Genomic DNA, 23,994 nt, shown 5'->3' with positions numbered 1-23,994 from the left:
ATTCCTATTGTATTTCCATACCGATAACAGTGGTCAACATTGTCAATAATATATTGGTGGATCATATGAATGATGGATGAATATGAATAGATTTATTATATGGAACTTAATACATAGTGGGCCAGACACATGAAGATGCAGGTAGCTTCTTGGGAGCATAGGTTAAGATTAATAAAATAAGGGACTGGTTATGTGATCTAGGGCTTGGAAAGAGACTAGTGATGTCAAGAAGGAAAGAATAGTCGTTGAAGGGGCTGAAGTAACTGATGACATCATATAAATCATTCACCCCCTTTCCTAACACATATGTGCCTTTTCTGTGTCAAGAAGCATGGCAACACTGGGAACCCAGAGCTGTATCCATATACCTATGGAGATACCAGTTTCTAATCTCTGCAGTGATTCCAGTTTATAACTGTGCCTGAAATTCAGGCAGTTGACCTCGCAATGTTCGTATTGAAATGCAAATGAACACAGCAGCTGCAGAAAGAAGACACGTCTTCAGGGAGCTACAGAAACTCAAGCCTGATTCTACACTTCCATGTGCAGAAAACCAAATTTTAAATTTAAATGATTCACCATGAACAGCCGGTTGGCAGCCCTCTGATGGATGTGCTATTTCAGATAGCATATCTCTTTCATTCACATTACAGTATTTTGAGGAACTTCCATATGGTATGTAATTGAAGGAAGAATTCCACAGGGAGAAGGCTGGTGGTTATGATATTATTTAAAAGAGGATGTGGCAGGAATCCGTAGCATTACATTCTCTTTACTATACTAAGACCAAACTCCTAGACCAGGCCTTTCCCACTTCGCCCATCTGTCTGTCCATCTTCATCACCATTATTCTTTTCCATTTTTGCTGTGTCTTATGATATTTCCTGAAGATGTGGCTTTCTCATTTCTGTCTGATTAGCTTCCTATCATACTTTAAAACACAGTTTAATGGTCACTTTACTCTGAAGTCTTGCTTGAGTTTCCCAGGTAGAATTGAATAATTCTTTTTTCAGGGCTTCCTTATTTGGAAAACAAGGAAAATAATACCTTATTGTAGAGTTGTGAGAATACATATTTGTACACATGTCCATATGTGAGACAACACATATAGAAGTCATGAACCCAAAACAGGTACTAAATAACTGGAAACTCTTGCTCTTGTTGCTGTATATCTAGTATAATTTACATACAACACATAGTTAGATTAGTCTTTGGAGAATTAGCACTCCTTACCTTTGAAGATTTCAGAATTACTATATTTTTTTAATTCACAAAATGTTCCAGAGTTTATGCTTCTGAAAATGAGTGATGCTAAAAATTTAAGTTCCATTAAGACTTTTACTTCTAATTAAAAATAACAAGCATGCTAAATGAAAACCCCATCTCTTATAATAAGCACTGTAATTGAAATGAAATAGAAAATTGAAAAAAATGAATTACATTGCAGTATATAAACCTTCTGCAAAGACTTCAACAACAAAGTGCAGAATTTACAAACTGTACCCATAGAAGATTAATTATCATGTCTAATATAAGAGATTTGATTAGGGTAAAAAAACTTGCGCAATATGATAGATGTTGGATCATTTTTATCAAAAATATTTATGAAGCTCTTTCTTCTGAGTGTGCCAGTTACGGTACCACTTGTACTAGCTTCTTTATTATAGACATCATTGTAAAATCACAACAATGTCACATTCAACCATGACAAGGATTATTTTCTAGAAAACATTTTATTTTGAAATATTTCAAAGGCAGTCATTAAAAGAGAAGAGATGGGAGAAGAAAGTATCCCACAGATGCTTGATGCCTTACATTCATGACCTCATTTAACCCTCCCAGCAAACATACAAGCTAAGAATTATTTTCTGGCTTTGTTTAGATGAGAAAATTTGGGCTCAGAGAGTTAAAATAAAACGCCCAATGACGTAAAGTTAAAACGTACAGTAGAATTTCAAACTCAGTTCACTCCAGCTCTATAGGCTGACCTCTCTGTACCAGCATCATCCCTAACTAACTTTTTATAAACATAAGAAGGTCACTACTGTGAATGTCATCTTCCTCCGCTTGGAAACAGGAATAATCATCTCTACTAACTTCTGAGGGTACCAGGTGATGAGCAGAGGAAGATAATATGTGAAAGATTTTGCTTAATAATAGGAGGCAATATTTATTCATAAATTATTGTTATTCTCATTTAGCCATTACAAAAGCCCTGTGAGTGGATACCATGATTAGCCACATTTTTTTTTTTATACAAGGAAACTGAGGTACATATACGTTGAAGAATTTTCCTAAGGACAAACAGATTGAAAACACATCAAATTTTAAAGCATCAATAGTATATGGACTGAACACTTTTGTAAACCCTCTAGCACTGTACTAACGTAGAGAATCATGGAGGGGTGCAATAGAAGAAACCATTCTTTGAAACATTAACTTTCTTATCTCTTAGGCTCAGTCCCAACTCAACTCCATGTCGTCATGTCACCAGACAGATACAGTCATCAAAGTACCAGACAGATAGAACACAGGCTAGGTCCTTTCCAGTGGACTGGTATTTAATAGTGCTTGTTGAGGAAAAATCCGATAACATGGAAAACACTACCTAACTGTCCTTGAGACTACTCAGTGAATTCTGCAAAGTTCCGATTTAGAGTCAGCGGTGTGAGCATGATCTCAAACTAACGTTTTGCATTTACAGAAGGCAGCACAATATAATAAAAAAATATTATTTCAGAGGCTTGGATTCCAATTATAGCTATTTGTCAGTTGTATGTCCTTGCCTGGGCAAGCCAGTACATCCCTTTGAGCCTTAGTTTGCTCAACTGTAAAATAGCAACAACAATAATACTATCTTAGGATCAAGTGAGAACAAGTGAATGAAAGAGCAAGAGGAAACCAATATACAATTATAATAGATTAATATTGTTATTTTATAATCTATAGATCTGAGTGTCAATTATACCAGTTCTCCAGGGAAATCTGTGGGCTGATTCATTCTGGCCTGACATATATCTACAGAGAAACAATTCAGAACTGAGACATTACTGTCATTTGAAAAGAATTCCTCCTTCTTCGGTCTAATTATTACTAGAGGTCAAGGTCGGACCTGCCCTTGGGTATATGAACTGTGGCCCATCTGTGGATGTTTCTGCCCTGTGTCTGAAATACTTCTTTTCCTGACTTAGTCTCCAGGATTAATCCACTTTTTAAAAGAAATAGAATGGAAACCCATTGAGTTAAAAAATTAAATGATTCACAAAGACATTTCAATTGTATACAATCTCTTATTTAAAAAGAACATTTTCTAAAATATTATCATGTTTAAAAAGAAGTAATAAAGGTAAGCCACTGCTTAAATACACAGTTCACCTTACCACTATGAATATGCTTTAATTTCATTATAACCTGGACTTCAATCTCTTTGATTCATGAGATTGGCACAAGGCTCAGAGCTGCATGCTGGGGACAACTATAGAGGGGAGGGGACACCTGTCTCCTGATAGCTGGTCTTTTAATAAATATGTAATACACATTCATTTATTCATTCAACAAGTATTTATTGAGCACCAACTATATTCCAGGGCTGTTCTAGCCAGAATTTTCAGCAAATATTTGCTAAGCATCTACTGTATTCTACAATCTATAAAAATTGCCTCGTGACACAGAGAAGGCAATCTCCTGTGCATGCACACGGCTTACCTTATTTGCAGTCATACAGTTTGAGATGGCTTTGCCACTTATAAGATGTGTAATCTTGGACAAGTCATTTAACCTCACTAAGCATTATTTCTTCCATTTTGTTTTCTTTTCATAAATAAAAAGATATTAATAGTAGCTATCTCATAAGATTGATAGGAACATAAAATGAGATAGTGTTGGGAAAGTGTGAGTAAGAATAGAGTCTAGAGAGCAAGTAACTGCTTATTAAATGTTAATTATGATAATGATGGTAATGAGACCACTTATATCGTTCCCAATTATTGAATTAAGCTGTAGTCATCTTCATGATTTGGCTGCATAGAATCCAAATGCCCTCCCTAATTTTGATGAACTCCTTATTGTACCTAGATTCTAGAAGGCTGTGTAATCCTTTCTTTAAGGAAGCTGAAGTAGCCTTATCCTCCTGTGTTCTCCATGCCCTGGCTGCGTGGTAATGGGACTATAACCCAGGCTCAGGAAATTGGAAGCTTCTTCCCAAGAATCTGGAGAAAGTGAAGTAGAACAAAAGAACGGCCAGTATTTATTTGCAGTGAAGTGAGTGGTAGGGTCAAAATGCAGTTATATGCTGGCCAGACTGCTAAAAGCTGAGCTGCTAGTTTCATGACCCTAGGGAGCTGGCCCAAGTTTCCAGACTGGGTCCTCAAGTTACCAATAGATCCCAGAGGGCCTTAATATCGTTCCAAATCATACTATTTATTTATATTTACTTATTTTACTTAAGAGAGCCAAGCTAAAATTGGTTTCCAGTGATTGTTGTTTCGGAAAGCAACCTGTTATCAACTGGACAACTCCTTACTAATTATTTGAATTCCAATTTAACCATTAATTTTTATAATAATTACTGTTTTGCCTCCACCCAGTGTTCCGTGGGTTTGAATGGGTGTCTACAATCCAACAGCAGTGAATTATTTAATTTCGTATTAAAATGGAAAACAGACCAAAAGATTTCAGGAGCTGAATTATTTGACAAAGAGAGTACAGACATCAAATTCAGTTCACTCCCCCTGCTTTCTCTCATCTGATAGCAGATGCCTTGCACCTTGGAAGCTGATTTCACAAGGGAGAGCACTCTCTGATGACCTGTGATTGTTTGTAGCACTGTGACTACTTTGATTCCTTTGGAAAAAGAATCACCAGATGAGTTTTCTTCTCTTTTTTGTCACTGATTGAGTCTTAAATATTGCCTGAGAGCATAAAAGGAAACCCTGCTCCATGCCTCCTTCTTTACCTCCTCCAAAGAAACTGAGAAACATGGGAGAAGAAAAAATGACAACAGAGAAACTGAAAATTTCAGGCATGAAGGGAATTCCTACTAAAGAAAACTCGTCATGTGCTTCTGAGACAATCAGAAAAAGTCACCAGTTTTATTTTCCAAATCTTCCACATGATGTACGATAACAGCTAGTTATCCAGGATTTAAAAAATATCCCCCTTTTTGAAGCAATTTGCTGTATGTCAGATAAGGGGTTCTAGAACCACAGAATACCCTTGAATAGTGTTATATTTTGCTAGAATTTCCCAGATGCAACATATGCCAATTCAAGCAGAATATGAAAAACAATTTAAGCTAGGACTTTCATAGAAGAAGAGTTTGCACACAGTTTATAAATGCACAAACTTCTTGTGTTTCTCTCTACTGTGACCTGTAGGGGTTTGTGACTTCCGTTTTGTTTGAGTTCCATTTTTCACACAATGTAATTTTTGGGTGAATTCTTTCCTACAGTCACTATCTTAGAATCATTCTTTTATTTTTTCTTAAGTGTTGGGATTCTTAGCTCTATGAAATTGCTAAAGAAAAATATTACACAGAAGAAAAATACTAATAACGATATGATTTATTAAATTTTACTAAATGACAGAGACTATGTGCTATGGACTGAATTGTGCCAATCCCCCCCCTCCAAATTCATATGTTGAAACCCTAACCACCAATGTAATGATATCTGGAGATGGCATTTGGGGGAGATAACCAGGTTTGGATGACATCATGGGGGTGGGGCCCTCAACATGGGATTAGGATCCTTATAAGAAGAGACACCAGAGCTTGTAACAGCTCTTTGGGAAGCAACAGCTCAAATATCATGGATATATTCCAAAGATTGAATTGAGAGGGTCAGCGGGAATCACCATGGTAACAGATGGATCCTCTAGTTCTTGTAGTCACTTTGGAGGAGAGTAGTATTTACACATCATGACAAAAGTCTGAGAGTTGCTGCCCATCAGCAGCAGTACGAAGGTATAGCAAGTCAGGGTAATTAACAGTACCTTCTGTGACAATCCTCGAATTTCTAGTAGCTAATACAATAAAAGTTTATTTCTTGCTTACGTCACAGTCTAATGTAGTTGTGAAGCTGTCCTGAGTCTTCCAAGTGACTCAGGGAACCAAGTTCTTTCTATCACGTGACTTGTGAATTGGAATGCTGTTGTTATGTCCACAAACAAATGGAAGCCCTCTTTGTAATGGACACTTCTATTCCATCACTACTTTCCTGTTTGCTCAGCCTGTTCTCTCTGCTTGGCCCCTCCTCTCTACTTATCCATACCACATCCAAGCTGTTCTCTCCAAATATCCTTGGATTCCCTGACCTGCACTGATTTCTCCTATCTGTAGACTTCCATGACTCTTACTAGTTGAGTTGCACATTCTAGCAGTGTTTTAAACCTGACAGACCTTGTGTCACAGTCAACAGAGTGTGGGTGGTGGAGTCAGACTAAGTTCAAGTACTGGCAGTGCAACTTGTCCTGGAAAAACTAGTGAACTTCTCCAAGTGTTAGTTTCCTAGTGAACAAAATAGTTATACTTCTACTGCCCAGTAGGATTGTATGAGGACTAAATGATAGATCTGTACTTGAATCTCCCTTCCACAGTGCCTGGCATATAAGGACTCAACAAAGGGAGGTACCCTCTGCTTTACTTTCATTAATTAAAAATACCTACTGCTTCCTCTGCTACTGCCTGGATCCCAGCCATCATTCCTCATCTTTTTACTGCAATAGCCTTCTAATTATCCCCCTGCCTTCTTTTTTTGCCCACACCTACCATCTATTCTTGACATGACAGACAAAATGGTCTTTAAAAAAAAGCCAGTTCAAGTCCTTCCTTTGCCAGAAGGCTCTGAAGGCTTTCTGTTTCACTTAAGTAAAAGCTAAGGTCAATGCAAACCCAACAAAGATCTGTAAGATCTCACCCTTTGTTACTTCTTTGCTATCATCTCCTACTAGTTTCCCCCACTTCCTCCGCTCCAGCCATGGTGATTTTCCAACTATTTCCTGAAATATGGCAGCCCACACTCCTCTCTAGACTTCTTTCCTGTGATTTCCTATCCCTGGAGTCATCTTCCCCCATGTCCACCTGCGTTACTCCCTCATCTTCTGAGATTTATACAAAGTAAATTTCTCATTAAGGTCATCCCTGACCACTCTATTTAAATTGCATCCTCCCTAACATTCTAAATCCTGCTTGCCTGCTTTATTTTTTTCTTAGCAATTATCACCATCTAATATAACACATAATTTACTTCTCTATTTTGTTTTAACCTATCTTCTCCTGACAAGAATGTAAGCTCCATGAAGGCAGGTATTTTTGTCTATTTTGTTTAGCTGCTATAGCTCTAGTGCCTAAAAAAATAATGAGAGACACATAGTAGACATTCAGGAAGTATTTGCTGAAGAGATAAATAACTTATTTAGTTTTAATTGTATACCTTTTATTTTTTTATGTAGATACCCTGAAGTCAAGTACCAGATCATATGCTACCCCTGGATTCAACCCAGCATTACCCAATGTTGTAAGGGTGCAAGAAAAATTTACTAATGTGAATTATCTGCTAATAATCAACCTTGTTCACATCACTGTCTCAGTGACCATATCTTTGACAGAAGTCTCTCTTGTCACCTCAGTGCCACATCACAGCTGTGGGGGACAGTGGCGTCTTTATTTAGTAGCCATCTGGCCCGGGTGTCAGTTCTCTACAATTTTTAAAGGTTATGACACTGGCAATTACTGAAATGTCAAAACACCAGGCCAACTACGAGGGCTGCGGCAGCAAGCATCCCACACAGTTGCCATGGTGATGTGGGTATACTCATGTATAGCGTCTGACACTCAGTCGTAACACTAAAATTAAAATTAGCTCTATATACTGGCTCAGGGAATGGCACCTGTTATAAGCCAGGTAGACTGGACAAAAACACTGACACTAATATGAAGATTAAGGCCATCAAGAGGCAGAAGAAACATCTGTTTGTTATTATTTTATGGCATATTCTAATAATACGCTATTAATCATCATTCCTAACCTGGAGATTATTGGAAAATATATTTACTAGTACCACATGGCACATTTCTTTTTCACAATAACTTAAATGCAAATATTTTGTAAAGCACAATCTATTGCAATAACTTTCTAAGTGCAAAGTTTTAATATACCATTTCTAGAGATCTTCTTACAGGATCTTTACATATGTCATCTTGTTTTATCTTCATAACGAGTCTAAAGTATAAGTATTATTTGAATCATATAACTGAAGAAAGCAAGGCTATATAACTGGCCCAATGTTAGGGAGCAAGTGAGTGGCAGAGCTGAACTTCACACAGGTCCTCACTCTGAAGCTCTCACTCCTTTCCACTACACAGCACAGCCGACTGAGCCATCTGAGACTAGGAGAGAATGCTGCGCTGGGCGGCTCCGAAGGGGTGCTTTTAGGGATTAAAAGCAAAAGGAGAAAATCCTTCTATAAAATAAATTTCTATTTGGTTATGGGCATCAAAATCACAAGAGATAAGAAAGAGAAAGGATTTCATTATTGCTAGAATTCTCTGAAGACTGAGAATAAGTCTGGCAATTAGAGAATTCCCTTACATATATATTTATTTCTTTACACTTAGACAATTCATAAAGGCTTTAAAGTACAATCGATATACAATAAACTTCACAGATTGCAAGTGAACAATTTGGTAAGTTTTCTTATCTGAATACTTCTGGAAATCATCGCAATAATCATACTTTACTTGGTTTCTTTCACTCAGCATAATTATTTTGAGATTTGCCACATTGTTAGGGGTATCAAGAGTTCATTCCTTTCTGTTGAGGACTAATATCCATTGTATGGATGTGCCACAGTTTGTGCACCCTTTCACCTGCTGATGGGCATGTAGATTCTTTTGAGCTTTGAACTATTAAAAACAAAATCATTACGAACATTCTGGCTTAAATACTTAGGAGTGGAATGCTGCACCCTAGGTGTATATTTAACTTTTTAAGAAACTGCCACACTGTTTTGCAAAATGGGTGGATCATGTTACACTCCCACCATCAGTGTCTGAGATTACGTGTTCCTCCACATTCTTACCAACACGTGACATGACCAGGCTTTATGATTTTAACCATTCTAATAAGAGTATAGTAGTATTTTAGTTGTGGTATAAATTTTCATTCCTGTAGTGATTAATGATGTTGCGCATTTTTTTCATGTACTTATTTGCCATCCTTCCATCTTCTTTTTATTTTTTTCTGCTTTTTCACCAAATCCCCCCAGTACCTAGTTGTATATTTTAGTTGTGGGTCCTTCTAGTTGTGGCATGTGGGACGCCACCTCAGTGTGGCTTAACAAGCGGTGCCATGTCCACGCTCAGGATCTGAACTGGCAAAACTCTGGGCCACCAGCCAAAGCAGAGCCACAAACTCAACCCCTGGGCCATGGGGCCAGCCCCCTTACATCTTCTTTGATTAAGTGATTGTTCAAATATTTTGCCTATTTTTTAAAACTGAGTTTTCTTATTCTTTATTTTTGAGAATTCTTCATATATCCTGAACATAGGGAAATTGTTTGCAAATTCTCCCAGTCTTTGATTTTCATTATCTTTGCAGGGTCTTTTGAAGAGAAGAGTTCCTAATTTTGATGAAGTCCAACTTAACCATTTGTTCTTCTGTTGATCATGCTTTTGGTTTCACATACAAGAAGCCTTCTCAAACACAAAGTCACAAAGAGTTTTTCCTTTTGTAAAATTGTAGATGTTTTATAGTTTTAGGTTTTGCATTTAGATCTAAAGTTGATTTTGAGTTAATTTTTGTACATGCTGTGAGGTATAGACTGAAGTTTTGGGTGGAGAGGGAGCATACAGATATCCAAATTATCCAGTATCATTTGTTAAAAAGCCTATTCTTTCTCTACTGAATTGCTTGTGCATCTTTGTCAAAGCCAGTTTTTCATAGACATGTGGGTCTCCTTCTGAATTTCCTGTCCTGTGTCATTGATCTATTTGTCTATTTTTATGCTGATACCACACTATTTTGGTTACTCTATTTTTAGATTCAGTTTTGAAATAAAGTATTGTTAACCCACCAACTTAATTGTTTTTATGAGTTGTTTTGAATATCACAGGTCCTTTGCATTTCCATAAAATTTTTTTAATCAATTTGTCAATTTCTACTAAGAAAAGACTGCTAAGATTTTGATTGGAATTCTTTGAATCTCTAGATCAATTTCTGAAGAATTGACATCTTAACATTATTGAGTCTTCTGATCTATGCACATGGTATATCTCTCCATTTATTTAAATCTTCTTTAATTTTCTAAGCAATGTTTTATAGTTTTCAGCATAAAGATTTGCACCTCTATTCCAAGATTTACCCCTCAGTATTTAATATTATAAAAATTCTTCTTCTTCTTTTTGGTGAGGAAGATTGGCCCTGAGCTAACATCTGTTGCCAATCTTTCTCTTTTTGTTTGAGGAAGATTCCCATTGAGCTAATATCTGTGATGATCGTCCTCTATTTTGTAGGTGGGACGCTGCCACATCATGGCTTGTTGAGTGGTCTGTAGGTGTGCACCTGGGATCCGAACCTGTGAACCCTGGGCCACCGAAGCTGAGTGTGCAAACTTAACCACTCATCACTGGGCCAGCCTCTAAAATTATTTTAAATGGAACTATTTCACTTTATAATTGTTTACTAGCATTATAAAGAAATATAATTGATTTTCATATATTAATCTTGTATACTGCAAACTTAATAAACTCGCTAGAACTTTTTTTGTAGATATTGTTGGATTTTCTAGATAAGCAATCATGTCATCTGTTAATAAGCACAGTTTTACTTTATTGTTTCAAATCTGGGCATCTTTTATTTCTTTATTTGACATATATTTCACTGACTAGAAGCTCTGGTGGTAAGAGCCAGCTTCCTTGCCTCATTTATGGAGAAATCTTGTTGATAGGTTGAAGAAGTTTCTGTCTATTCCTGGCTTACTGAGAATTATATCAGAAATTAATGTTAGGTTTTGACATTTTTAACAACTTATAAATTGTTAATAAAATAAATTACATTGATCAATTTTTGAATATTAAATCGACCTTACATTTTGGGATAAATTCCACTTGGCCACAATATATTATACTTCTAACGTGATATTGGACATGATTTGCTAAAATTTTGTTTAGAATATTTACACCAATGTTTATGAGGTATACTAGTCTGTAGTTTTCTTGTGATATCTTGGTCTAGTTTTTGTATCAAGGTAATGCTGGCGTCATTGATTTAATTTGGGAAGTATTCCTGACTCTTTAATTATCCGGTAGAGTTTATGTAGAATTTATACCAGTTCTGCCTTAGCTATTTGGTAGCAATTCACCAGTGAAACCATCTGGCCTGGAGTTTTATTTGTGGGAACGTTTTTAACTGCAAATTTAAATTCTTTAATAGATATAGGACTATTTGGGTTGTCTATTCAGTGAAGTTTGGTAGTTTGTGCATTTCAAGGAATTTCTCCATTTCATCTAAGTGGATTAATTTATTGGATAAAGTTGTTTTTTAAACGTTTCTTTGTTTTCCTTTTCATATCACAGACTCTCTAGTGATGTTTCCTCTCTCCTTCCTGATATTGGTAATTTGTGTTTTCTCTCTTTGCCTGATCAATCTGGTTTTTCAATTTTATTGATCTTTTAAAAGAACCAGCCTTCACTGATTTTCTCTATTGTGTTTTTATTTCATATTTCATCAGTTTTTCACTCTGATTTATTACTTCCTTTCTTCTGCTTACTTTGGGTTTAATTTTTCCTTGTTTTCCAAATTTCTTAAGGTCATTGATTTGAGATATTTTTCTTTTCTAATATAGCTAATAACACTATAAAATTTCCCCTACGTATTGTTTTAGCCCTCTGACTTGTAAGGTTTTCCAGTCTGACTGCTGGGGACAGGCACTATTTCTTGTCCCACATGGGTGCCGGGAGCAGTGTTCCCTCCAATCCCTTGGGGTGGTTCTTTCCCGGGTCTCAAGTGTTATCCTCGTGTGCATATAGTGATCACTATTCAGCTGAACACTCAAGAAGGAGCCTCTTGCAGCTCTCTCCTGTTTGTTGCTGTGCTCTGCAAACTCTAGCTCCTAGCGTCTCTCTGAACTTGCAGTTCCATCTTCTTAACTCAGAGGGCTCCCCTCATTTATTTCTTGTCTCTTAAGAATAACTGTCCTTCGCTGTTTGATGTCCAGGGTCTTGAAAACTGGACTGCCTCCAGTGACTGATTCAGCAAGCTTGTCAGCTCTTTTTTGGGTTTATTTTAAATATCTTTAATACAATACATCTTGGGTTCCCATTCCAACGTCTTAAGAGTTTGGAAACATTTTTAATTTCTAATACAAGGGTTTCTTCTGGGGGTCTCTCTGAGTACTTTTTGATGGTGGATATTCATAATGGAAAATTACATGCACTAATACTTGGATAGATTATAATCTCATTTCTTAAACTCTGGAATCAAATAAGAAATGTAACAGATTATGTTTCTTAAAACTTTGATATGTTAGTATCTGGGTCTTGATAGAGCTCTATGTTCCATTTCCTTAAAGCAGACTCCAACATGGAGACATTTTTTTTTCCTCTGGCAAAGAAAAGTATCAAAATGTAAAAAAACCCACGAATTGTATTAAGCTAAACTGTCAGATAAAATTCTAATTAACTTAATTCTTTGGCTGATATGAAGACAGAAATGGGCTTCTGCTCAGCAGATTTCAACACATACACTAGGATAATGTGATCAAATTTCTTCTTCAATGGGTGGTTATTAATATTGTTCCAACATAGTTTTTCCTGAAGTATGGTGTTAATCAGTATTACACAAGAAGGTGTGTTCACACTAAAACAAAAAAAGGAGATGCTGGATTAAAGACAAGTATTTAATCTGTTTTTTTAACAACATATTTTTACTTTTAGAATCTTTTGATGCTGAAAACATGTAGTGGTAATAAACTACTATGATTTCAGTAATTTAAAAAATGAATTTATAATTTGTTAACAGCAACAGCTTGTGCATAAATATAAAGTGTATGTGGACTTACACACTTGTTCACACAAGGATATACGAGGCACAGTTCCATCTACTGACAATGCTCAACCCCAGAAGAATTCTAGACCCAGTCAACAAATTGACAGTGACCCCTGGGACCTGCAGCCCACAGTCTGGGAACCACTGTCTTAGGTCCCCTAGTCGCTGTAATGCTACCCTAGGTTTAAGAAATAAAGTCACATTTATTTAACAACATTTATCAAATACTTGCTATATATAAGACATTGTGCTATGAATTTGGGAAACAGAGATGAGGAAGACAGCTTTTCTCCTTGAGAAGTTTATAATTTAATGGAGAAAGATGAACATAAAATGTCTACATGCTGGTGTAACAATGTGAAAATTCTATTTATGTGTTGGTGTAATATAGTGGAAAAAATTATATTGCCATAGCTGCTTTATGCCCTGTGGCAATGGCATCATTTTTTCTCTGGAGTAAATGGCCTTCTGTGTGGCAAAGTAACTAGCAGCAGCTTTGAGCTCAAAAGGTGAGCATCCTTTCTCCAAGGGTAGGATTTTGAAGGTGATAAGAAAACAGAGAAACAGTGGAATAGCCCTACATGTGAAACGGAGAGGTATTTATTTTGATGTGGAGAAATATTTAGAAAAAAGGATGTAAGGGTTACAGAGAAAGAAGAGGAGAGATCAAGCAACATGGTGGCAGAAAAGAAAGCTGGTATGTGGGGTGGGAGTGTGTGGGGGCGAATACTGTGGAAGAATCTGGATTGGAAGAAATGTTAGACTGGGTATAGCGGCCGTAGAACTTTTATTTGGACAGAGTGGTTGTTAAAGTAAACTCTTATTGAAGTAAAACATTGACACCCTAGAAGGGCAAGAATCTTAACTATTTGTTAATTTTTCTCAAAATAAACATATCCTAGTAACCACCACTGGCTCAAGAAATGGAACATTACTAGAACCCCAGAAATGCTCTCATGGCTAAAGTACTTTTGTGATGCTCTGAACCCATTTATCTCCTCATTTTTTTTTTAAGATTTTATTTTTCCTTTTTCTCTCCAAAGCCCCCCGGCAAATAGTTGTATATTTTTAGTTGTGGGTCCTTCTAGTTGTGGCATGTGGGATGCTACCTCAGCATGGCTTGATGAGCAGTGCCATGTCCATGCCCAGGATCTGAACTGGTGAAATCCTGGGCTGCCAAAGCGGAGCGCATGAACCCAACCACTCGGCCACGGGGTCAGCCCCTCTCCTCCTCATTTTATTGAAAGTAGTTTGGCATACACATAGATGCCTGTGTGAGTGGTACTTGCTGGCATAAACATAAAAGTGTGGAGGATCTGTGTTCAATATCTGGATTGGTAAGTGACAAAAAGAAGTCAAAAGGCTCAGGAAGTGATATTTAAGGGAAATAGTTTCTTTGAGAACAAGAAACTGGACTAATTAGAAACCATGAGAATGTAAGCTCAGTGGAATTGACAAATATCTCGAGGTATGCTTTTCATTGAGCAAGACTTAGCACGTGCAAAACTACAGGGACTCAGTGGGCATGCCACTCTAAAATGGAACAGCACAATCTGTGAAGTGGTTGGAGCACAGATTTCCTGGGTTTAAGGAATATAAGGTGAGTCTTGAAAATGTAAATGAGTTTGAAGAATTTTGACTGGAGCAGAGGAGTTGGGATTCCTTTTTGTAGATATGGAGGACCAAGGAAGACCTTTAAGAATGGGAGTCACATGATGAGATTTGTTCTTTAGATGGACACTTTTGGGACTAGTTTCCAGCGTAAAATGGAAGAAGAAAAGCTGGTGTCAAACAGAAGACTAAGCAGGGAGATTATTCTAATACTTCAGGTGAGAGATAATGAAGAACTAAACTGCAGAAGCAGTATAAAGATTTGGATTCAGGCAGCAATGAAAAGGAGGGTACAGATGTGAAATGCGTTCAGCTAGTAGAATGAAACAGTATTTGGTCACCAGTTGGCTGTGAGGATGAGAGAAGGGGAATAAGTGAGGATCACTTACTCCCACCCCTTGGGAGACAGGGTGGATGAGTGTATCATTTACTTTAACTGGAGGCGCCAAAAAGGAGAAATTCAAAGTTTGGGGCTGTGGTTGTAGAAGTTATAATGAGTTTAGTTTTAGATATTTAAGTTTGAGGTACCCTCAGGACATACCAGTGAGGCTGTTTGTGCATTAATGTCATAAATGACACCTCTGGAAGTTACCGGAAGTGACTGGGAGAAATTACAGAAAAGAGATGGTAAATGAGTGTCAGTGGGTGACAGAATATAACTGTAAAGGAAATGGGTCCTTCAATTGGTTTAAAAATAGAACAGCATACAGTTATTAGAAAACAGTTTAATTTAATTCTCTGTAGCTATTATTACCGGGTTATTTAAGTGAACAACTAGAAGAATTAGATTATATTTTTAATATCTTTAATTTATAATTATTAATTCATAATTTGTTTAAGATGACTGCTCAATTTAAGTAAAACACTGATATCAGGCTCACTGTTCATAGTATATAAATCTGAATCCTAACAATACCACATAGTTAAAACACTTCAGGGCTATAGTTATATTTTGATTTAAGTTTTTAAATGTTTAAAAATAAAACCAAAATTGGGGCTGGCCCAGTGGTGCAGTGGTTAAGCTCATGCACTCTGCTTTGGTGTCCTGAGGTTTGCAGGTTCGGATCCTGGGCGTGGACTTACGTACTGCTCATCAAGCCATGCTATGGCGGTGTCCCACAAACAAAATAGAGGAAGACTGGCACAGACGTTAGCTCAGGGACAATCTTCCTCACAAAAAAATAAAAATATAAATAAATAAAACCAAAATTAACAAGTGTATAAACATTTAAACATTATAAATTACAAGCTTTATTTATACATGAATTGGAGTTGCAGGGGTAATGAAAACTAAATAAGGAATAAAGGATGTGGGGCTGGAGCAGTGGTGCAGCAGTTAAGTTTGCACGTTCCACTTCGGCGGCCTGGGGTTTCTTGGTTCAGATCCCGGGTGTGGACATGGCACTGCTTAGCAAGCCATGCTGTGGCAGGCATCCCACATATAAAGCAGAGGAAGATGGGCACGGATGTTAGCTCAGGGCCAGTCTTCCTCAGCAGAAAGAGGAGGATTGGCAGCAGTTAGTTCAGGGCTAATCTTCCTCAAAAAAAAAAAAAAAAAGAAAGAAAAGAAAAGAATAAAGGAGGAGCTTCTAGTGTTAGGTGGGATGGAGAAGAAAACAAATGTAAATTCTTTTGCCGCATCACCTTAAAGGCCAAAGAAATGCAAAAATTAAAAATTTTAAAGACAGTGAAGATGTATAGAAGCAAGGAAGACAAAATGAACTAACACCTGCAAAACTGGGCAGGTATCAGCAGCTGCTCTATCTTCTGAGGGTGTCTGCAGGTTCTGGACCCAGGCTGATAGTCTAGCCTGGTCTGAATGAAGAGACAGTAGTTTCCTAAGGCTGCCGTAACAAAGTACCACAAATTAGATGGCTTGAAACAACAGAAATGTATTCTCTCACAGTTCTGGAGGCTAGAAGTCCAAAGTCAAGGTGTCAGCAGGGCCATGCTCCTTCAGAGACTCTGCATGGAATGCCTTCTTGCCTCTTCCCAGCTTCTGGTCATGGCCATTAATCCTTGGCATTCCTTGACTTTCTGTTGCATCATTCTAGTTTCTGCCTTGTCTTCCCATGGTGTCTTCTCTGCCTGACTCTCTGTTTCTGTGTCACTTCTCCTCTTTTTATAAAGACACTGGGCATGTTGGATCAAGAGCCCATCCTACTTTGGTATGTCCTCATTCTGACTAATTATATCTGCAATGACGCTATTTCTAAATAAAGTCACAATCTGAGATTTGGGAAAGGACAAGCGTTGTGGCTGGGGGAGGAGGAAGGGTAATTCCATTTAGTATATGACACCTCGGGAAAAAAGAGAAACCAGAAAACTTTTGGATATTGAAATGATCTGATATGTCAATCTATATGCTCCAGGAGCCCTAAATGCATGGTAGACATTTTCCCTCATGATTCACTTGCTGAATGTGGGGCTGCATGAGAGTCTTAAGATTTTGAAAGGAAGAATGAAATCTTCCATTGCTTTGTAATATTTGGAAGAAAAGCCCCACTTGAGGAATGGAGACTGTTCACACTTCAATATGTCTTTTCCTCAAGATCCATGCCAAATTTAGAGACAGCCTGGTGCAGGAGACTGGAGAGCAAAGCTCAAAAATACTCAAAATCAGACTGAGTCAGTCCTCTAGGGCAAGGAATATAGTAGCCGAACTCTCAATTAAAATTCCACGCCAATTGTCCCTTAAAGACACTTTTAACCAGAGGTTGACTGCTTTTATCTTATGCTGCAACCTACCCCATCTCAATTCTTTGAATCTGAAAAAGGCAAGCCATCACTGAGGAAAAACAATACAAATTCAGTCATTAACAGTTATTGTATACTCAACGTCTGGCATACAAGAAAACACAATGCGGATGTGTCAAGAAGCATAAAATGTGACCAATAACCAAGAAAAATCAGTCAATAGAAGCAGACTGGCAGAAGACCCAGATGTTAGAATTAGAAAAAAAGGACCTTAAAATAACTATAATCAATATGTTCAAGGAAAGAGAGTAAAGGATTGAAAAAATGGATGATAGGGAGAATTTCAACAGAAAAATTGAAACTATGAAAAGAATTAAAAGGGCATTCTGGGATTGTAAAGCACCATATCTGAAATTAAGAACTTCTTGTTTTGGTTAACAGACTGGACATAGAAGAAGATATGATTAATGCAAAGACAGAATAATAGAAAAGAGTCAAACTGAAGCACAGAGGAAAAAAAGATGTGAAAGAGAGCCCAGAGAAAAAGTCACATGTGTGACACAATCAAATTATCTAACCTAGGTGTAACTGGGCACTAGAAGGAGGAGAGAGAGAAATGTGACAGAAAGAATGTTTCAGGAAATAATGTCTGGGATTTTTCAAAACATGCAAATCTTTAATTCACAGGTTGAAGAAGCTCTGGAAACCCTAAGAAAGAAATATACAAGGTAAATCACACCTACTGTCATCATGGTCAACTAAAAACTTAAAAAAAAAAAAAAAAAAGGTAATCCTAAAAGCCTAGAAAAAAAGACATTGCCAGCAGGGGAACAGCATTAAGAATGTCAGCTAACTTCTCAATGAAATCATGAAATCTAGAAAAAAAATGTAATTCTGTTTTTAAACAAAGAAAAACTGAAAAAAGAAAAACCTCAACAAAAGAAAACTTGCCAATATAGAATGCTATTCTCAGTGAATATACTCTTCAAAAATAAAGGTGAAATAAAGATATTCTCAGAAAAAAAGCTGATATCATTTGTTGGCAGTAGACCTACAGTACCAAAAATACTAAAGGGAATTCTTTAGGCTGAAAGAATCACAGATGAAAGCAAGGAAGTACAAGAAGAATGAAGAACACTGGAGTGGTAAATATAAGACTGTTGACCATTTAGAGCAACAATGGTAACAAAGCCCTGTAGTACATATAGTCCCCATAAAAGTAAATTATATGGCAATAGCAAAAAAAAAGTATGTGAGTATATAGACTTAAATATTTGCAAGATTTTTGAACATAAGCAACAATCAGCTTAAAATAGTTTGCATTAAATTAAGAATTCATGGGGCTGGCCCAGTGGTACAGTGGTGAGGTTCACACGTTCTGCTTCAGTGGCCAGGGGTTTGCTGGTTTGGATCCCCGGTGCAGACCTATGCACCACTTGTTGAGTCATGCTATGGCAGATGTCCTACATGTAAAGTGGAGAAGGATGGGCATGGATGTTGGCTCAGGGCCAGTCTTCCTCAGCAAAAAGAGGAGGGTTGGTGGCAGATTAGCTCAGGGCTAATCTTCCTCAAAAAAATTTAAAAAAATAAAAATAGAAAAAAAATAAAAATAAAGAATTCATTTAGTAATTTCTGTTGAGGACCCTAAACAAATTGTACTAAGAGATGAAACAAAAATGTTAAGAGAGGTGATAGAATAGAATAATAAAATTTATTGATTAATCTAAAAGAAGGTGGTAAAGAAGGAGGAATAGAGAATTAAAGAATAAATTGGACAAATAGAAAACAAATAGCAAATGAGATAAACAGGAAATAGTAATGAGCTACACTCTAATTAGTCAGTTTTCATGATCTAACAAAGGACTCATATCCACAGTCTATGAGGAATTCTTAAAAAAGATATTAAAAAGGTAATCAACTCAAAGAAATGTGCAAAAACTTGAACAGATACTTTACAAAAGAGGATGCCCAAATTTCCAATAAGCATATGAAAAGGAGCTTAACTTTGTAGTACATAATGGAAAAGTCAATCAAAGTCACAATATGATACAACCCCACACTCACAGAATGTTTAAAATAAAAAAGATAATACCAAGTGTTGGCAAGGGTGCAGAGCAACTTGAACTCTCTTACCTTTCAGTGAAAGTATAAATTGGTTCAATTACGTTGGAAAACTCCTTGGCAACATCTGCTAAAGCTAAACATGTGCTAAGCCTCTGACCTAGCAATTCCAGTACTAGTTATACATCTAACAAGAATTAGAATGTATGTCTGCCAGAAGATATTATAAGAATTTTCATAAAAACTGTATTTCTAATACTTAAAACTGTAAATAATCCAAATGTCCATCTATAGGAGAACTGATAGATAAATTCTGGTATATCCATACAACGGAACACAACACAGCAATAAAAAGGAATAAACTACACTGATACATGCAACAACAGGGATGAACCTCACAACATTATTTTGAGGGGGAAAAGGCCAAACAAAAAAAAGTAAGTGATGTAAGATTCCGTTTGGACAATGTACAAGAATAGGCAAAACTAATGGGTGTGGAAAGAATTCATATTAATGGGGCATGTTATTGATTAGGATTGGGTATGAGAGAATTTTCTGATATTGCTGCTTTGCCTGGTAGTTACAGAGATGTATATACATGTAAAAATTCACCAAGCTGTACACTTAAGATTTGTGTGTTTTATTCACATTACTATATATATATATATTATTCCACAACGTATACACACACCACACACATAAATGAAAGCAGCTTCCTTGAAAATGTGTGTGTCCCAAAAGGATAATTTGAAAATCTTATTTTTGCTTTTATGTTTTGGATAACCAATAACTTATCCTCATTTTAGAATGTTTGGAAAATATAGAAAGATAAAAGGAAGAACATATATTTTTATGATTAACAATGAGAGTGAAATTTCTCTTATGTTTATTACTCATTTCTAATTGTTCTATGAAGCATCTGCCAATATATCCATTGTACATTTACCTATTTTTTAATATTTATATTATAAAGTTGTATGAGCTTTTCTTGTAAGAAAATCAATATTTACATGGTCATATTTTCCATCTTTTTTTGCCTTCTATCTTCATTATGTTTCTTAACACAAGGACTTTAAAATTTTAATTTAATCAAAACCACCAAATCTTTCCATTCTCGTATACTCTATCACTCTTTTTCTGAGTAAAACTAAGACCTCCCGCATCCTCCTACAGTAGTTTCTTTTTCACACTTAACTGTTTTATTCATTGGTGTGTGTATGTGTGTACGTGTGTGTGTTCACATGCATGCATGTTTTGAAATGATGCTCCATCAACTTTTTTCTAAGTAGTTAACCAGTTGTCCAAGACCTGATTTCATAGATCTTATGCTATGTAGTGGAAGTCCTCCAGGCACGGGCATTCTGATGGCTGTCATTCTTAGTTAAGATTGTTGTTTCATGAGCTTTGTTTTGCTTTTGTTATTGATGTATTCATTAATACTTTAGTGGGAAATTCTAAGATGCTGTATGAAAGACTATATCCAGGTGTTATTATAAATCATTAGGCTAAAGAAAAAATAAATTGTTCTTGGAAAATTGTACTCAAGTAGCATTAGTGGCTTTCCCATTAACATTATGCTGTTATTAGTCACATTGGTTTTCTGGCCAGATGAAAAAAAACACTTATTTGTAATCTATTCAGAATTAATTTCTAGTATTTAATGGTCTATTTCCAGGGTGATTTTGTTACTTATTCAAGGTTAGGAGTTTTCCTTACACTTTCTGATTCCTCAGAGCTTTTCTCTACTTCATTCTCTATAAGGCTGCTGCTAATTCTAGACTACTAGATTTAGATACCTCTCCTAGCTTTTATACTTTGCCTTCCAAAAAGCTCCTAAGAAAAATAAGCAGTAATTTAGCTCCGGGTATTTCCATTCTTTGGGTCCAGACATTTTGCTTGTTGACCTATTATTAGGTTTAAGGTACTGTAGACAGTGAATAAGGTAAAGCTTTCTTGTCCGACATGAATTATAAATTCCTAATATTTCTTACCACTCCAACTCAAAATGTTGTCTTATGCATGCTGCTTGATGAAAAGGCTTAAGTACATTATATTTAGGAAAACACGAGCCATATTCAGAAGCGTTATGAGTAAACTACCTGGGGCCTTTCTGAAGATGAGGACTGAGATGCTAAAAGGACATTTAGGTAAAAAAGGAAATATGGTTAAAAGTAGAGGGGATTGAATATTTGGTGATCTATTATTGTTATCCACAATAATTTTATGATTTATTTTTCTTTTTTGTATCTTTGACTTATATATTGTCTATTACATAATGCAAATTTGATGGTGATTTTTTAAACTTCTAATATGTTCTACCTCCTTAGTATAAATTATAGCATATTGGTTAAACTCTAGACAAATCTGAGTTCAATCCCAAGTTCCAGTGTTTCATAGTTATGTGACCTTGAGCAAGTTATTTTGTCTCTCTAAATCTTGGTTTTGTTATCTTTAAAATGAGGATAATAATAGTACTTTCCTCATTGAGAAGAATAACAGAGATAGTACATATAAGTGTCTATGTTTATGTGCTAAATGACATCTGTTGTCTGATAAGATTCCAAGGGAGGACTAAAGAGTGCACTCCAGTACTAGAGCAAGGAACAGATCTGAGCAGAAAAGTCACATCAGGGTGCTCATGCGAGAGGCAGAGAGCTACAGCAACAGGTTCAAGGGGAGGATCTTACAGAACAATTTCCAGAGAAATAGTGTTTTTCATGGAAATCAATTAAAAGAGTTTTTCAAGACTATATCTAAGTAAGACCTCCAGAAAAAAAAAAATTTAAAGAGTCAGAGAAACAAAGAACTATTTGAAGAAGACATTTCAGATAAAAAGGAGTAGGAAAGGAAGAATATGAGTAAAAAGAGGGTGAAGACCAACTGGAAAAATTCCCTTAGTCACACTGGTTGGGGATGTCACTCACTCCTTACTAAAGAGGAAATGGAGATGATATCAGATTAACTGCTTATCCTGTATAACTCCTCCAATGGAGCTACTTACAGTAACCTGTACACAATCATAGAATTGGAACACAGAGAGGTATATGCTCCCCAAATCTCGACAGAGGAAAGACATCTGTGTCCTTCAGAAATTGGGTAGAACTGTGAAAAATATGAAATTAGCTATGAAAATTGAAATTGGGAAACATAAGTCACAATGCTGTTTATTCATACACATTTTTTCATGAAAATAAAGAATAAAAACAAAGGAAATGAATGAGCGTTTGAAGGTTTTGGATAAGCATTAGCAAGTAAAATGAGAGGAAGGAAACACAGTCTCACACTGTGTTCCTATGATTTCTGGGTTTCACTGACCAATACAATATCCTATGCTCCAGCAGCCCTCTCCTCTCCCACTATCCAAATAGGGACTGACATAAGGTTGCCAAGTTCTTATTTTAGCCATAGTGACATTTAAAAACAATCACAAATCACCATTTACTACCTCTTCATTTCACAAAAGAATGAACTGATACTAGAAACGTAGGATGGACATGAACTCAGGGAAAATGCATTATGAAAAAGTTGCTACACTATTCCCATTTCCTCATTTTCGTGCTAGTATATGATGACTTCTCTGTGGACTGGAATTGGTTCATGGGCCAGGATTTCAAACCCACTGCCTCAGTGCACTCTTGTGTTCCTGAATCATGGATAAAGTCACCTATACCACCAACTAAAAAATTTTATTCCTATGCAAATGCATTTGGGGTTCTCATTACACAATGTGGTGTAAGTCAGTCTCAGCAAATCCCTTCTCAATTTTAACAAACCTTAATCTTTGCAGGCAGGCATTGACATACATATCAATATTGGTCCTACCACATCAGTAGAGTTAAGATTCTCTTTGGATGTGCTACAAATAATAATAACCCAACTCTTTGTTTAACCCTTATTGTATCACTTACAACATTGTATTGTAATTTTTGTTGGCATGACCATCTTCCTTACTAGATGCTAAACCCCTTGAGGGCAGGAATTAGTTTGCTTCATCTTGGTACCCTTACAACTAAAACAATATTTGGCACATTGTAAGCCCTTATAAGTACTTGTTGAATGATTGAATGAACACTTCTGCTCAGGTTACGTCTCCTGAAACATCATAAAATACATAGCAAATCTCTGCTACTATTTTATAGTTTATTGATGGAAGTAGGAATCGGTTCTTCCTGCAGCATTTGCTTATTAATTCTTCAGAAATGCATGAAACCCTTGCCATGTGCCTCACTCTGTGCTAACTGCTAAAGATAATCGAAATGAACAGAATGTAGTTCTTGCCTTCAAGGATGTCAAGAATAGTTCCTCTCTGGAGCTCACATTATCTTTTTAGCACAGTGCCAATTTCTTGAATGATATAAATATAGGCAATTGAATGGTTTGAAATCTCAGTGACGTAAAAGTTGCTCTGATATGTTTTACTTAGTGGGAATAAACCCATTGGTCGCTACAAGCGGCAATACCCACTCTGTTTGTGTAAGAGTCCTCTTCTCTAACAGATTACAGCCACTATCCCCATGACACAGTTTACTTAAATGGGAGCTTTAGCCTGAACCACATTAAATGAAACAATAAATCTGCTTAC

General features: G+C 36.4%; 1 protein-coding gene across 6 annotated transcripts in view; it reads right to left on the bottom strand.

Annotated features, from left to right (window-relative positions):
* GRM5 (glutamate metabotropic receptor 5) overlaps positions 1–23,994 on the bottom strand; it is a 474,279-nt gene that overhangs the window by 108,809 nt on the left and 341,476 nt on the right. The gene's annotated exons all lie outside the window — the stretch shown is intronic.

Source organism: Equus przewalskii, chromosome 6 (assembly GCF_037783145.1).
Source record: "Equus przewalskii isolate Varuska chromosome 6, EquPr2, whole genome shotgun sequence".
NCBI classification, from domain to species: Eukaryota; Metazoa; Chordata; class Mammalia; order Perissodactyla; family Equidae; genus Equus; species Equus przewalskii.
The sequence above is the reverse complement of the archived record's forward strand: the minus strand, read 5'-3'. Positions and strand labels throughout refer to the sequence as shown.